Here is a 15,293-nt window from a genome sequence, read left to right on the forward strand (position 1 = left end):
TTGTTTATTTTATTTATTTATTTTTGGTTGTGTTGGGTCTTCATTGCTGCACACAGGCTTTCTCTAGTTGTGGCGAGCAGGGGCTACCGTTCCTTGCAGTGCGCGGGCTTCTCATTGTGGTGGCTTTTCTTGTTGTGGAGCATGGGCTCTAGGTGTGTGGACTTCAGTAGTTGTGGCACGTGGGCTCAGTAGTTGCGGCACACGGGCTTAGTTGCTCTGTGGCATGTGGGATCTTCCCGGACCAGGGCTCGAACCCCTGTCCCCTGCATTGGCAGGCAGATTCTTAACCACTGCGCCACCAGGGAAGTCCAATTTTTTCTATTCTTAATTGCTACTTAAAGCTCAGTATTTTTTTAAAAGCATAATATCTATCCTTTCCTTTTTCAGGTGAATCAAGTTGATTATCTTTTTTTTTCTTTTTTATGTACCAATTTCAAGTATGGCTAGCTTGAGATGGATGGTCTTTGATGAATGATTCTTGTTTTGAGTTTTGTTTTTTAACTGGTAGAAATTTCCTCTTCCTCATCCTCTCCTTCCTCTTTCTTCATTAGTCTTCCTTCTCTTCCCGTATTCAACATGTATTTTTTTTTAGGGGGTAGGGGATGAATTTTCTTTATTTCCATTTTGGACTCTCATTCAATCCAGGCTCAGCCTTATCTAACATGCTAACTATTTTACACTGAGGCTTAGAGAATGCTGATCACACTTCCAAAATATTTGAGCACATAGACATTTGGTGTGATATAAACATACCCCCAGGATGACTGACACTACTGCCCTCTTCCCTGAGAAACAATGTAATGCCATGGGGAAAATCATGGGCTGGGAGTCAGACAGGCCTGGGTGTGTGTCCAGGTGCTGCCCACACTTGTTTCAGGATCTCCAGGAGGTACCTGACAAAGTCTCAGTGTTTTCTTCCATGAAACAGGAAAATGCTTCACTGGGGTATTTCCTTTATTAAATAAAATAATATGTGCAAACCACTGATTCAATACACAAGTGCTATTTTTCCATCCTAACATTTTGACTTAGAGAAGAGTCCAACAGAAATTTCACACCATCCATTTAGTTTACCGGGACAGAGGAGGAGAGAGTGATACAAGTAGAAGGTCTGTCTAAAAGGAAACACTGTATTATATTTCTCTTTTATTCACTCAGAAACCTGAGCTTGCCTGACCTAGTGCAGGGAGAAAAGGAAGCACTAGAAATACGATTCCTGTTTCACAGACAAGGGATGATAGAATATATGGTAAATGATTCTGTTTGTTTACTAAAGACATAACCACAATTTCATAATAGTAACAAGCTACCTTCCTGAGCTTCAGTGAATTTCATTTTGAAATCCTTCTTTCATTTTCCTGTTTGTATACCAGGAAGTGTGTGTTGTGAATAAGCCCAAACTAGCTTAAGCTAACACACACACACACACACACACACACACACACACACACACACTCATATTGACTTATTTTCCTGGAAAGAATAGGGGTGGGCTCAAGCACTATTAGATTTGGGGTTTCTCCCCACTGGCTCTTTCCTGAGCTGTATTGGTCTGCTTGCTGGCTTCTAAGAGAGAGTTGATCTGGACTCAGCAAACTTTAGGCTTAGATCATCCTAACTCAGCTTCCTTCTTAGGATACAGATATAAAATGCTGGGGATAGACTCCTATTGTGTCTTCCTGGATCATGTGACTGCCCTTGACCCAGTACCCAGTGACTGGGTGGGGGCATAGGATGTTCTAATTGGCAGGTTGGGTCCTGTACTTCTGTGGCCAGAGTGGATAAGGTTTGGTGACCAGTAGTTCGGCCAGGAACACACAGAATGGAGAGGGGCCCTTTCCCAAAGTCACAGTTTGGTTTTCCCCAGTTCTAATTAAAGCGGTTTGTACCCAGGTGTGATAAAGCAGGTACTCACCTGACCTTTAGTTAATGCTTTGATACTTCCACAATTTATACTAGTTTGAGAAATATGCTCTTAAGCAAGGTATGACCATATAATGAATACTAGAGTGGTGTAGTTTCTATGCAGAAACTACATAGGAAGTATATAAAACAGATAACATGTAAAACATATAAAAGGTTTTTTATTTGTGTATGAATCCTAGAAGTGTTCACAAGATCATTAGAAATTCAGCGTAAATAAAAATAAACTAGCAAGATGCAAGTAAACAATCTTCTCCAGTATTTTTTTTTTAATCGGCTGTTATGGCATGGCCTTACTTCATTAAAAATTTCTAGACTAAAAACTGTGTTTACTAAGATAAATATAAATGATAAAGGTTTTCAAGAGCTGAAGGAGCAACAGAGAAAAACCAAAATGACTTCTCTGTTTTGACTTTGACCATAATTCTAAATTCTGTGCACCTGATGCTTCTACCTTTAAGAAGGTGAAAAGAGGAAAAGAAAGGATGGAAAACTGGAGGGGAGAGAAGGAAGAGAGTGGAGAGGAGGGTATTCCAGATTAATTTTTACCTTCTCAAAAGTGGGATAGTGAAATCAAAAAACACAGGTCCTGGGGCAGATGTTATTGTGTTTTGCACACCAGCTTGCTCACCCCTCGTCTGAGGCACGTTTACTCAAAGCCCTTCCTCACTCTAAGCCTACGTGCTGCCTAACATTGCTGACCCCACTCTCAGCTCTGGGGATGGGCCATGACTAACTTGAGCCAGAATGTTTTATCTCCCAACACGTAAGGGCTGTTTTAGAGGTAGCGATGGAAATTAATCCAATCATGGCCAACACGATGCAAGATGATGTTCCTAGGATTTCTGAAAAGGATAGTCATTCTTTCTGGGCTTGATTTGGTGATTTGAGGAAGAGCTGCTTAGGGCTGGGGTAGCCATGGAAGATGAAGTCAACCCATGAAGGAAGACAGTTCCGGAGAGGCAGAAAAACTGAGGAGCCTGCCGACACATGTGTCTGGAGGAAGCTGCACCAGAAGCCAGCTCTACCTGTAGAACTTCAATTATATGACTGAATAAATGCTGTTCTTTGTGTAAATTAGTTTGAGTTGGGTTTCATTTCCATTGAAAATGAAAATGATCTTAATTGGTTTTCTTGGAAGTGCATGAATATCATTCTTCTTTATGTCTCTTCCCCCACTGGGTCCAGCATGATGCTTTTGCATACAGTAGGTGCTCACTGAATGAATGAATGAATGCAGTGGAAGCCTCTCTGGGTTGGAAGTTAAGACCTGATCGTCTAATCCTACTGTATGTAATAAAAAAAATGTGTGACTAAGCATACATCACCCACCTATTTGTATCCCATGTTCCATTTGAGATGTGAAGGGATTGGACCAGTTCCCATACAGTTGGCCCTCAGTATCTGTGGGTTTCACTACTGTGGATTCAACCAATCTCGGACACTGAGCGCTGACTGTATTCATTATACTACATCATTTTATATAAGGCCCTTGAGTATCCTTGGATTTTGGTGTCCACAGGGGCTGCTGGAACCAATCCCCCGCAGATATTGAGGAATGACTGTATTCTAGGCTGATATTATGCTACTTCTTTCTAATGTGGCATGCATTACTGATAGTTTACATCCTGGGTCTGTCTTGATTTTGTTTGGTCAGTACTTTTGCTGTGCTGGTTAAATATTTTAAATCTCTCTCCACTCAAACATATTAAGTCAACAAACATTTATTGAGTGTCTGCTACCCGTCAGGCACTGTATTGGGCACTGGGTTACAGTGGAGAGTGAAATGACATGGTCTGTTGTTTTCATGCATCTTTCTTACAGTCCAGTGCTGTGCCAATGAAACAGGAAGGAAGAGGCAGGGCACAACCTTTAAAAGAATGACGTAGCCATAGGACATGACAAAAACTGGTTAGAACCAACTAGGTCCAAGATGGCAGAAGATTCGACTTCCACTAGACCTTGAGCCTCATTATACGCTCACTGTAACATATTAGCATCTAAATGACACACCCACCAGCACCATGACAGTTCTGAGGCTAACCATAAAAGGCCAAAAAGTGGGAGGTAGCCCGATTCCTGGAAATCTCCACCCCTTCCCCTGGAAGAGTTGGAGTAATCCTCCCACTCATTAGCCTATGAAATTATCCAGCCCATAAATACTAACCATGCCATATTTCGGGGCCTCTCACCTTCTGAGGTGGCCCACACTCTGTCTGTGAAGTGTCTTTCTCTCTAAATCTACTTCTTACCTATCACTTTGTCTCTTACTGAATTCTTTGTGCCATGAGACATTAAGAACCTGAGCTTGCTTAAGTCCTGAGACCAGGTGCGTGATGGCAGTTAAAAGACTATGGGTTCAAGTCCCAATCTGAGTTCTGTGGTTTCACCAACTGCAGTAGCTGCCAACCAGAGGTGGCTATCGAGCACTTGACAGGTGGTTAGTCCAAATTGAGATGTGCTGTAAGTACAGAATAAACACCAGGTTAGAAAGAGTAACCCCAAAGAATATCTGATTAATTATTTTTTATATTGATTACAAGTTGAAATGATAATATTTGAGATAGATTGAGTTACATAAAATATACTACTAAAATTAATTTGGCTTGTTTTCTTTGTACTTTTTCATGTGGTTACCAGAAAAGTTTAAATTACATACGTGGTTCCTATTACATCTTCAGTGGCTGGTGCTTGTCTAGAGCAGGAGACTCGTGATTCTCAAATTTTATGGTTTTCTATGAATCCTTGGAAAATCTTGTTAAAATGCAGATGTGGTTCAAGCAGTTCTGGGGTGGGCCCTGAGATTCTGCATTTTTGTACAAGCAACCAGGTGACACTGATGCTGCCTTCCATAGAGAACACGCTGAGTAGACTAGATTTGAAGACTTACAAAATGGTAAGTTAAATGTGGATCGAAATATATGATTGAGGAAAAAAATATATAGGAATGAACTGGTTGCAGAAAGAATGACTATTAAGATAAACTAAATATCACAGAAGCAAGAACTGAAATAAGTGTAGTGTGAGGACAGTTTCTCAGTCAAACTTTTAAAAAATAGTTTGATGTCTTGTGAGAGATTTAAATGCACTGCAAATACCATCAGTGGTGTATGTACTCCTCTACACTTATGCATGAGTGTGCCATATTCAATAGTCAAATTCAGCAAATGTGTATTGAGCTCACTTGGTGCAGGTATTATATCTATCAGCACGTTGGGTAGACCTTACGGAATAAAAAGAAGAAGATGTGGTTCTTCTTCTCAAACAGCTAGCTCATCATGGGGTTTGAGAAAGAGATAAACACAACTGACCTAATACAGCACGAGAAGCACTAAGCTCACGGTAGTGCAATATGGTGTTTTTGTTTCCTTTCACCTTTCTACCAGTAACACGCTCTGATTTCCCTGTGGGACATCTACACCCACCGCCCAACACTTTCCCTCGTGCTTCTGAGATGTGGATTGCTGACCTCCATCCTTGGACTCCAGGCTGGAGCAGGTGAGTCAGGTCTGGACAGACAGAGTATACTGTTGTGGACATAAATTGAGCAAGGAGGGACATATAATGCCTCAAGAGGAAATGAGATTTCTGGGAGGAATGTTGGAATTTCCAGTGGGAGAGGAGTCCGCCATAACCTCCAGCCATCTTGCTGCCCCGGGGGTGGGGAAGCCAGGATGATGCAAACACTGTCACCAGGGAAGTAGATCTGAGGAATGGAGAAAGTCAAAACTACTCTTTCTGATCCTTTTGAGCTCTGTGTCAAGCTGTCCCTGAAGGCCGATGTACACCCTTTAATTTGTAAGCCATTAAACTCCAATTGCTTAAGCAAGTTTAATTTGCATTTTCTATTGCTTGTAACCCAAGGAGACCTAACTGATAAACCAATAGCATGAACAATGCAGAGAGAATGGGACAAGTAATTTTGCTTGGGATCTTCCCAGAGCACTTGACATTGAGTTGAATGCCTTAAATAACAAAGCAAGATATAATGGACGTTTGGGTGATAGGACTGTGTTCCTTGTTATAATATTTATGGATTCTGCAAATTGGGCAGGATTTCTAAAAATGCCAGGTCAAGTCCATGTGATACAAGAATATATTCCTAGTTTCTGGGAGAGGCTCTCTGGAGTCGCAAAATTATTTTCCTGCCAAAAATATCAGCCAGTTCCTCACTAGGGCTTAAATGTCACCTCTCAGAGTTGTCTCACTTGACCTCCCTATGCAAAATTGTCTTTGTTCCTCTTTTCTCCTAGTTATCCTGTTTAAATGTCCGAAGAGCACCTCCAACTCTGGAACTATCTTTTTATTTATTTATTATAATGATCTTAGAGCACAAGCTTCTTGAAGGTCAGGACCATTTCTGGCTCAGTAAGTGCTGTACTTGCGACAACTAGCACAGTGCCTGTCCTCTGGTGGCACTTAAATATCTGTTGAATTAATGTTCAGTTAATTAGAGCATCGAATCCAGGTTTGGTTTCCAAATATTTTATAATGATGGAGAGAAATTATAGCAGGTCCAGAGAAAAGAAACAAAAAGGATTCAGGGAGTGAGAAGTAAGTTCAGTAAGGAATGCTAAAAGGAATTAAGACAGATAGTTCCCGAGAAGAGAAGTCTTAGGGGTTATTTACTTATTTCACAATTATAGGAAGGCTCTTTATCAGAAAAATATAGAACAGTTTGTATTGCCAAAAACTCTCTATTGCCTTTTACATTCTTCTTTCTTTTTTTTTTTTTTTAAAGCTTTGATGTTCTTAAGGTTTTTTTTTTAGTTTTATTTAATTAATTAATTTATTTTTGGCTGTGTTGGGTCTTCGTTGCTGTGCGTGGGCTTTCTCTAGTTGCGGTGTGTGGGGGCTACTCTTCACTGTGGTACATGGGCTTCTCATTGTGGTGGCTTCCCTTGTTGTGGAGCACGGTCTCGAGGTGCGTGGGCTTCAGTAGTTGTGGCACGCGGGCTCTAGAGCTCAGGCTCAGTAGTTGTGGCACATGGGCTTAGTTGCTCCGTGGCATGTGAGATCCTCCCAGACCAGGGCTTGAACCTATGTCCCCTGCATTGGCAGGCAGATTCTTAACCACTGCACCACCAGGGAAGCCCCCTTTCTTCCTTCTTGATGCCAGCGTGTGGTTGTAATGGCTGGAGCTCTAGCAGCTATTTTATGACCTTGAATATGGACCTTGAACATGGTCCTTGAATATGGACCTTGAATATGGTCACATATGAAGAAGCCACACACTGAGAATAGCAGAGCAGAAAGAGAGAAACATCTTGGGTCCCTGATGATTTCATGGAGTTGTTGTTCTAGCCTTGGACTACCTCGTTCCATACTCCTTTTATGTGGAATAAACACCTTTGCATGGTCTAGGTGCTATTATTTTGCATTCTCAGGTACATGCAGCCAAAATTAATTCTAGCTGATACTCTAGGTTATCTCTTTTTAATCAAATATGTTGAGTCTCTGTTCCAGTACATCTTTGAAGAATAATAGAAAACCAACTATTCTGGAGAGTTTAATATAACTGCCTGAATTCAGAGTTTTTTTACAGATATAAAATGGATAGGAGAGTTATATGAATTGATAAATTACAGAGAAGGTTTAATAAAAATAATATAAAAACTAAGTATTCAGAGACTAATACATAAAACAGCAAACAAGCCCAACAATGGATTTGAAGAGACTTTTAGACACATAAGTATGTGTAGCTAATTAATGTTCACTGCCTTAACTGGAAGTTATCATTAATCAAAATGAACCAGGAATGAAAAAGTATGTGTGGTTACTTTAAAAAGCCAATTAATTTTAGGCTATTTTAATGGAATTCTGACAGGTAAGGACTTGGAATGGATTCTTTCAATATATTTTACAATTGTCAGGCCCTTGTTAAAGTTTAGGTATTCTATTTTGTCCTCCAAATGACGAAGAAAGGAGAAGAATAATAAAAATGACTAAAGGGATAGAAGATAGGTCATTTGGAAAAGAGTTAAAAAAAAAAAAAGATAGTCTAGCCTGGAAAAGAAAAAGTAAAAGTGGAATTTAAAGTATTTCATTAATATGAAGGGTTACTAAAAGGAGGTGGGTCGGTTCTTAATCACTAAAGTGGAACAAAATTAAATTACCTTAAATTGAAGAAAGAACACATCGCTAGAGTGTTTATGGAATCCAGTGTCATTGAAAGACATTGAGTTTGAGAATCTCAATCCCTAGAGATCTTTAGTGGATGTGAGGGTATCCCACTGTGATGTCTCACCCCATGATCAACATGTGCATCCCTCCTGAAGTTGATACCTGTGTTGCAAAGAACTTCCTAGAAGGACCGCAGGATTTGGATATACAAGATCTCTTAGAATTCTCCTGATTCTTTCCTTGAAATTTAGTAATTGGAAAATTTCTTAAAATACATTCCAGTTTCTTTTTTTTTTAAACAAAAGGATAATGGCAAACACTGTTGAGTGTCCATTTGTAGCAGATTCTGTTGATGCCCTGAACATATCCCCTCGGCATTCACACGTCCAGGATTTGCTGATGGCACCTGTGAATCTCCATCTCAGGGCTTTCTCCCTACCAGAGGGTAAGGCAGTAATTTGTCCCTATTGGGGCTGATACATAACCCAGGCACAGTTCTGCCAATCCTGCCTACTAAGTCTTGCTAGCACTACAACCTGAGGCCCCACAGATTATCGGCTTTGCCTTCATGGAATCTTGTGTAACACTGATCTGCAACCTAGAAACTCATTTTCCTGCAGAGTAGCAGCAATGAGCATGTGACTATAGGATCCATGGGTATTACCATATACATGCCGCCTGATAGAACTCTTAAAGGTCTCCTAAAGGCCCAGCTAAGGAGTCAGCTTGTAGATGATGCTCTTTTGGGGTGGGGCCCTGTACTTCAAAATATGGCATAGGCTTTGAACCAAAGGTCAAATGATGCTCTGTTCCCAGTTGCTAGAACATCCTCTCCCAGCCATAGTGGATGATCTATGGTTGAGCTAAGCTTATCAGGGTATTTTCATTTGCTAGTGATTGGTTTAGGGGAAGTGGGCTGAATACCTCTTGGGAAGATGCAGTTCCATAATAAACACATACTGACATGTCGGAGAAGCCAATTTTCCCTTCTGGCTTTGGATGTAGTATTGTGTAAAGACAACGTTTGGAGCAGCTGCAGCCACTCTGTAACCAGGAAGAGAGAGAACATGAAGACTGAGAATGGCAGAGTAAAGAGATAGAAGGAGCTAGGTTCTGATGACACCAGTGAGCCCTTTGAAGAAACCCTAGAATTGCCTTCCTCTGGACATTTCACATGAGATAACAGATGGTTTTATTGTTTAAGCCACTTCTAGTCAGAGGTGGGTAATTTCCAGTGATACCCACGGTGGACACTTCTGAATTGGGCTTCCCACATTTATTCCTTCCCATGGCTGCTTCTGTGTTGATGGTGTCCACCTTCCACTAGAAAGGCCAAAAATGCTGACATTTCCTGGTTTCTCTTGCAACTAGGAAATGACGTGACCCAATTCTGGCCAATAGGACTTGAGGAGCAGTCAGTTGTTAGCTTTCTGAGAAAGGGTTTCCTCCTTGATAAGAAGTGGCATTTAGGAAACATGCCCCTATTCTTTGGCCAGATGCTGTTGTGTCTTCATGTGACACTTGAAACTGTGGCAGCCATCCGTGAATATGATGGTCTAAGGATAAAGCCAGAGTGAAAGATGTAAAAGCTGAGGTCCTCAGTGACCTAGCAGAGTCCCTGGACCAATCTTGGACTTGTCCTGCCTCTTGAGTTATCTTTAAGTGAGGTAAATAAATGTCATAATTTAAGTTGGTTTTTGTTGGATGTTCTGCTCCTTGAGGCCAGCGCCATCTTAACTCAAAAATATAGTATAGTATGCTACTTCAATCACAGTCTTCCCTTCCCAATCCACCAGAAATGAAAGAACAAAAAGTTTCTGTTAAACTTTTAAACATCAGCTGGTCCTGGTTTTACCTTATAATGATTATGGAAAATGCTAGTAGTACATAGTTTGCTATAGAAGCACAAACTATTTCTATGACCCTTCACATGAGACAGATCATTAGGTATTCATGAAAATTACAAAGATATCTCCTCTCAATAGACCTGTAATTAGGAGAAATAACAAAACTGTAAAAGGAAGTGTTGGATGTTTTCATTCAGTTGGCCATTATAGTTTCTGAATTGAGTTTTTCTAAAAAGAAGGAAAATGCAGCCAAATTCCATAATTCCCTCAAAAGCTCTAAGTAAAAATATACTGAAATCCTGAATAAAAGAAAAGCAACTGTGCATATATTATTTTATTTTAAAAACAGGACATCTTAGAGACTGGAAATATTACATTTCTGTTTACCCTAAGCAAACAAGATGGGAATTTAGAGTTTTGAGTCCAAGGAGTATTTTCCTTTAAAAATATATATCATACACACACACACACACACACACACACACACACACACACTAGTAATACAGAAAGAGATAATGAAGATGTTAAGATGTTGCTGGAATTCTACTAGTCTACTTTATGCTTATTGATGGAAAAAAAGATTCCTCCCTTGTAAATTACTTATTTTGCTAGAGGCTTTTCCTGGTTCTGGAACTACCACTTTTAAGGTATACTTCCCTCAGCATGCAGAATGGTGGCGGTCTTTTCAGGTAAGAAATTCTGCATTCCATTTATCTTCAGGGTGTTAACCTTTGACAGAGCTTTGACAGACTAGCGAGCAAATGAACCTATTTTTCTAGCAGAAGAGCAGGTTGCCTGAATCAGGTATCCTTTCCTTTAGGTAGTTAAACTGGCCTGGGGCCCAAGGTGAGGGAGATTTCTTTGCTCTCAGCCTCATCACTACACCCAGCTCAAGTTCAGGCGGCTTCACGGATTTTGAGATTCTCTTGGGAAGCGAGCCCCTGCTTTAGCCTGAGGCTGGCTCATGAACGTCACCTTTCACCTACTTAAAGACAAGTTTTGCATAGCATCGAGGTTTACTATTCAAGTAGCTATTTCTAGCTCCTTCATTACTTCAAAACAAAATAAAACCCTCCAAATGTTTTATTTCCTGTGGTATCAAATCTGACTTAATGTAACTTTGTCCACAGACCAACTAAATAATATGTTGGATTAAAGAAAAAAAAAAAAAGCTCAACACCACTGCTGCTTGGGTAATGAAAGCCATCTTTCTTACAGTGTATTGTACTTGCTGTTTTAGTCATTTATGTTTTGGTTCGTTTGCTTGCAGTAAGGCAGTCTACCTGCACTCTATGTTTTTTTTCCTTTTTGTAGTGTCTAAAGTGAAATATAATGGCAAACTTTAAAATACAGAAACACTTTTAGCTTCATAAAAAGAACGTCCAAAGACAATAATTTGGGGTCAACTTTATCAGTTGAAAACAAATCTCAATCTGGTATAATTAGTGAGTGCACTGAGGGGAGATGGGTTATTTGCTGGGTTCGGTGAGGCCAAAACAAGAGACAATAAAGAAACATGCTTTGAATTTTTGAGACCCTCTCGCTTCAGACATTTCCAAAAATCATTTTATTTTACAAAATTTGACAAATTTGTGCAAGAACGAAACAAGTAATCCAGTTAAGAATGAAAATAATAACGCGCATTTTTTTCCCTGATCTATATTAAGATTTATGCATTACAGCAGTATCTGCGTTTTGTAGTTCTTTTTTCGGGGAACAAGGCGGGGGTCTTTTTTCTCCGGAACTGCCCTCCTGCAGACCCGGCCGGCCCCGCCCCATCTCCGCCCATGTTGCGGCCGCACAGACTGGCTCTCCTCCCCCGGCCGCAGTGGTCCAGTCCCTCCCCGCCGACCTGTCCCCGCCCCGCGCCGGCTGCGGCTGGGTCGCGTCCGCCCCGGCTCGGGCGAATGACCCATAGTAACCCCGCCCCGCCCCCGGCCGCCCGCGCCGCGCTCCCGGCCGGAATTCGATAGGCCCAGCCCCGCACGCGCCACCGCCCGCGGGCCAATGGGCGGCTGCCTCTCTGCATATGCAACGAGCGCCGGCCGGGGGCGCGCGTCCTGGGCGGTTCGGCTCAACAGACGCTGGCCTGCCGGCGCTGGGCCGCTACGCTGCGCTTGTTGCGAGTGCTGGGGCTGAGACCAGGCGGCGCGGCAGCTGACTGGGCAGCCGACCGCCGCCCTCTCGCAGTGAGACCGCGGCGGCTGCGTCAGGGTCCCCAGGAGGCGGACCGGGGCGTGAATGCTCTGGCGGCGCAGCCAGGCCTGCATGGGCCGGAGGAACCGGAGCTCCGGCGTCGCGGTGAGTGCGGCGCCCGTGGTGGGAGCGGCGGGGCCGTGTTGGCGGCGGGGCCTCCGCGTGCGGCCGGGCTGGGCCCGAGGGCGGCCCGGGCCTGGGGGAGGGACGCGGCCGGCCTGGAGGCCCCGGCTCCTCGACGTGGCCGCCGAGCCCGGCGCCGAGGGTGTGCGCGCTGGCGGTGCGGGCTCTGGGGCCGGCCCGCGGCGTGTGTGGGAGGCGCGGCCGTGGGGTCCGGGAAGCGGGTGAGGTGGGGCCCGGGCCGAAAGGGCCCACGTGAGCTGGGGGAACCGCAGCCAGAGCGGCCTCGCTGTCCGGGGGAGGAAGGATGCGCGGGGTCTCTCCCGGCGCTTTGGGGGCGGGGTGGGCTGGGGGATTGGCCACTTTCACTAGCCCGGCTCTGACGCCGTCGCTGGGAGGAAACTGAGCCCTGCGGTTTCGGAAACCCACACTGGGGGGGTGGGTTGCTGCGGGGTGTGAGGAGAAATTGGGGGTGTGAGATGGGTCGACCTTGGTATTTGTTCTGGCCACGATCGGTGGTGATGGGGCGGGGATGAATACTGTTGTTTTGGGGTTGGGAGTTGAAGGTTTATTTTCCCTAGGTGCGTTTTAATTATACAGCAGCAGTGGAACGTGTAATACCGAGAGAGTACTCACTACCAGCAGCCCAGTGGGGTAGGGATGATCCGGCCCGTTTCACAGGTGAGGAACCCGAGGCCCAGAGACATAGAACTGGTTTGTCCAGGCTGGATTTAGAAAATGTGCTCGAAGCTATTGTGTATATGGCTCTTCAAAAAAAGGGTAGAACAATGTCTTTGAAATTATATGGACGTTAGAGAGAGAATAGGCCTCGTGAAAGTGATTATAGTCGAATAAGATGACAAACAGCTGACACTTATTGAGTCTTTATAACATTGCAGGCGTTGTGCTAAGAGCTTTCTGTATAGCATCTCTGAAACTGTTAACAACCCGCTAGGGGGGCGGTTATTCCCATTTTACAGCTGGAGAAACTGCTGTTTGGATATATTAACTTGCCCCCAGATCACAGCAAGTAAGAGGAGAAGCTGGGATTCAGATCCGCCTGTCTGAAAATACAGAGCTTTCACATCTAAGCGCTATAGTATGCTGCCACTCCTTGGTGGCTGGCTGAATAGTTGTCACCGTGGATTTTTGTTTGAGTGGCCAGGAGAGCTGTAGTTTGATGATAACCTTTTTTGTTTCCCCAGATTAGTTCCGAGAGTTGAAGGGTGCTGCTGAGTTGCTCCTGAAAGTGTATTAGTAGGTTATTACAGGGAGGAGGAGGTGTCACCCGGGAGTGTGCCGCACAGACTTTATTCTTTTGTGTTCTGGCGTCTTCCCATGCACTTCTCACTCTTGGGGATGAGTAAGGCTTCTTTAGTCACTCTGGCATTTTCCCTTTAGACTTTTCCTGGTTTCTCTCTTTTTCTATAGAAAGAGTTGGTTCTGTAGGATGGCAGTGTTGGGTGTAGAGCAGAGATCCACTGGATGAATGGGTCACCTAGTGTCTTTGGGTCTCAGTTACTGGGTTTGTAATATGTTTGCGCTGGTTGATTTAAAGCTGAAATATTCTGAGTCATGTCCTTGAAGGAAAGAAGGAAGGAAGGAGGGATGGGGAGAATCAATCCCTGTCTGGTTTGGGAAGTCAGATCTTAAAGCCCCAACATTTTTCTCATTGCTTATGTGCTCCTCTGCTGTGTGGTTCTGCTTAAATTAACCACTCCTCTTTCAATTAATTGCTCACTTAGAGCCTTTAATTCCTATTCTATGTCAGGCACCATGTAAAGTGCTGGGAATGCAGCAGTGAACAGAATTGGTGTGAGCTTTGCCTTTATGGAAGAAACAAACATGAAGCAAATCTCATACAAATAATATATAATTACAAATTATGATATGTGTAATGTGTAATGAAGGACAAGTAGTGTGTGAACGAATATTATATAGAGGATTGTGATTTAGATGGAAATCTGGTCTAGGGAGATTTTTTTGTTTTTCCCTTTAGATGGTGGGTGACCAATAGTGCTTGTTGAGTAGACTGGGTACTATATATATATTTTTAAACTTTTTATTTTGGGATGATTTGAGAGTTACAGAAAAGTTGCAAATACGGAATATTCCTGTATACCATAACCCAGCTCCGCTGCTCTTATATTAACACGTCACATAACCTTGGTGCATTTGTCAAAACAAGAAATTGATATTATCCTCTTAACTAAACTGTAGACTTTATTCAGATATCACCAATTTTTCCACTAATGCCCTTTTTTCTGTTCCAGGATTGAGTCCATGATACCAGCTGGCATTTTGGATTCATGTTATTTTAGTCTTCTCTAATATTAAATACTAATTTTAAAATTTACCTTTTATGAGTTTACTTCTAATAATTTGTAAGAGTGGTATGGAACACTAAGAAAATAAATACACGAATATGTAAAGTAAATATATTATATGTCATTTTCCAGCGATTCCAGTTTTGTTTAAATTAAGATTGCCCAGTTATCAGTACGGTAGAAAGAAAATTGATCAGACTTAAAATTCAGGATCTGGAAAGGGAACATTTTCACTGGCATCTCTTTATCTCTGAAATTCCTTTTATTTAATTTTACTTATTTCTCTTTCTTTTTTTTTGACAGATTATATTCCATTGTAGGTTATTACAAGATATTGGGTATAATTCCCTGTGTTATACAGTACATCCTTGTTGCTTATCTATTTTACGTATAGTAGTTTGTATCTGTCAATCCCGTACTACTAATTTGTCCCTCCCCTCCTCCCTCTCCCCTTTGGTGACCATGTTTGTTTTCTGTGTCTGTGAGTCTGTTTCTGTTTTGTATACATACTCATTTGTATTATTTTTTAGATTCCACATACAAGTGATATCATATAGTATTTGTCTTTTTCTGTCTGACTTGTTTCACTAAGCTTAATATTCTCTAGGTCCATCCATGTTGCTGCAAATGGCAATATTTCATTATTTTTTATGGCTGAGTAATATTATAAACATACACACGCATATACACATCACATCTTTTTAAGCCAGTCGTCTGTTGATGGGCACTTGTGTTGCTTCCATGTCTTGGCCATTGT

At 42.4% G+C, this 15,293-nt stretch overlaps 1 protein-coding gene across 3 annotated transcripts in view; it reads left to right on the forward strand.

The window, feature by feature from the left end:
- Nucleotides 1-11,950: 11,950 nt before the first annotated feature.
- ACSL3 (acyl-CoA synthetase long chain family member 3) overlaps nucleotides 11,951-15,293 on the forward strand; it is an 80,921-nt gene continuing 77,578 nt past the window's right edge. Inside the window, exons 1-2 of one of the 3 annotated variants that reach the window (XM_057551399.1) lie at nucleotides 11,952-12,194; nucleotides 12,791-12,890. The gene's annotated coding sequence lies outside the window, so the exon portion shown is untranslated. Of the gene's footprint in view, nucleotides 12,195-12,790; nucleotides 12,891-15,293 lie in introns of all 3 variants that reach the window. The other 2 variants (XM_057551400.1, XM_057551398.1) reach the window with 2 other exon arrangements.

Source organism: Balaenoptera acutorostrata, chromosome 8 (assembly GCF_949987535.1).
Source record: "Balaenoptera acutorostrata chromosome 8, mBalAcu1.1, whole genome shotgun sequence".
NCBI classification, from domain to species: domain Eukaryota; kingdom Metazoa; phylum Chordata; class Mammalia; order Artiodactyla; family Balaenopteridae; genus Balaenoptera; species Balaenoptera acutorostrata.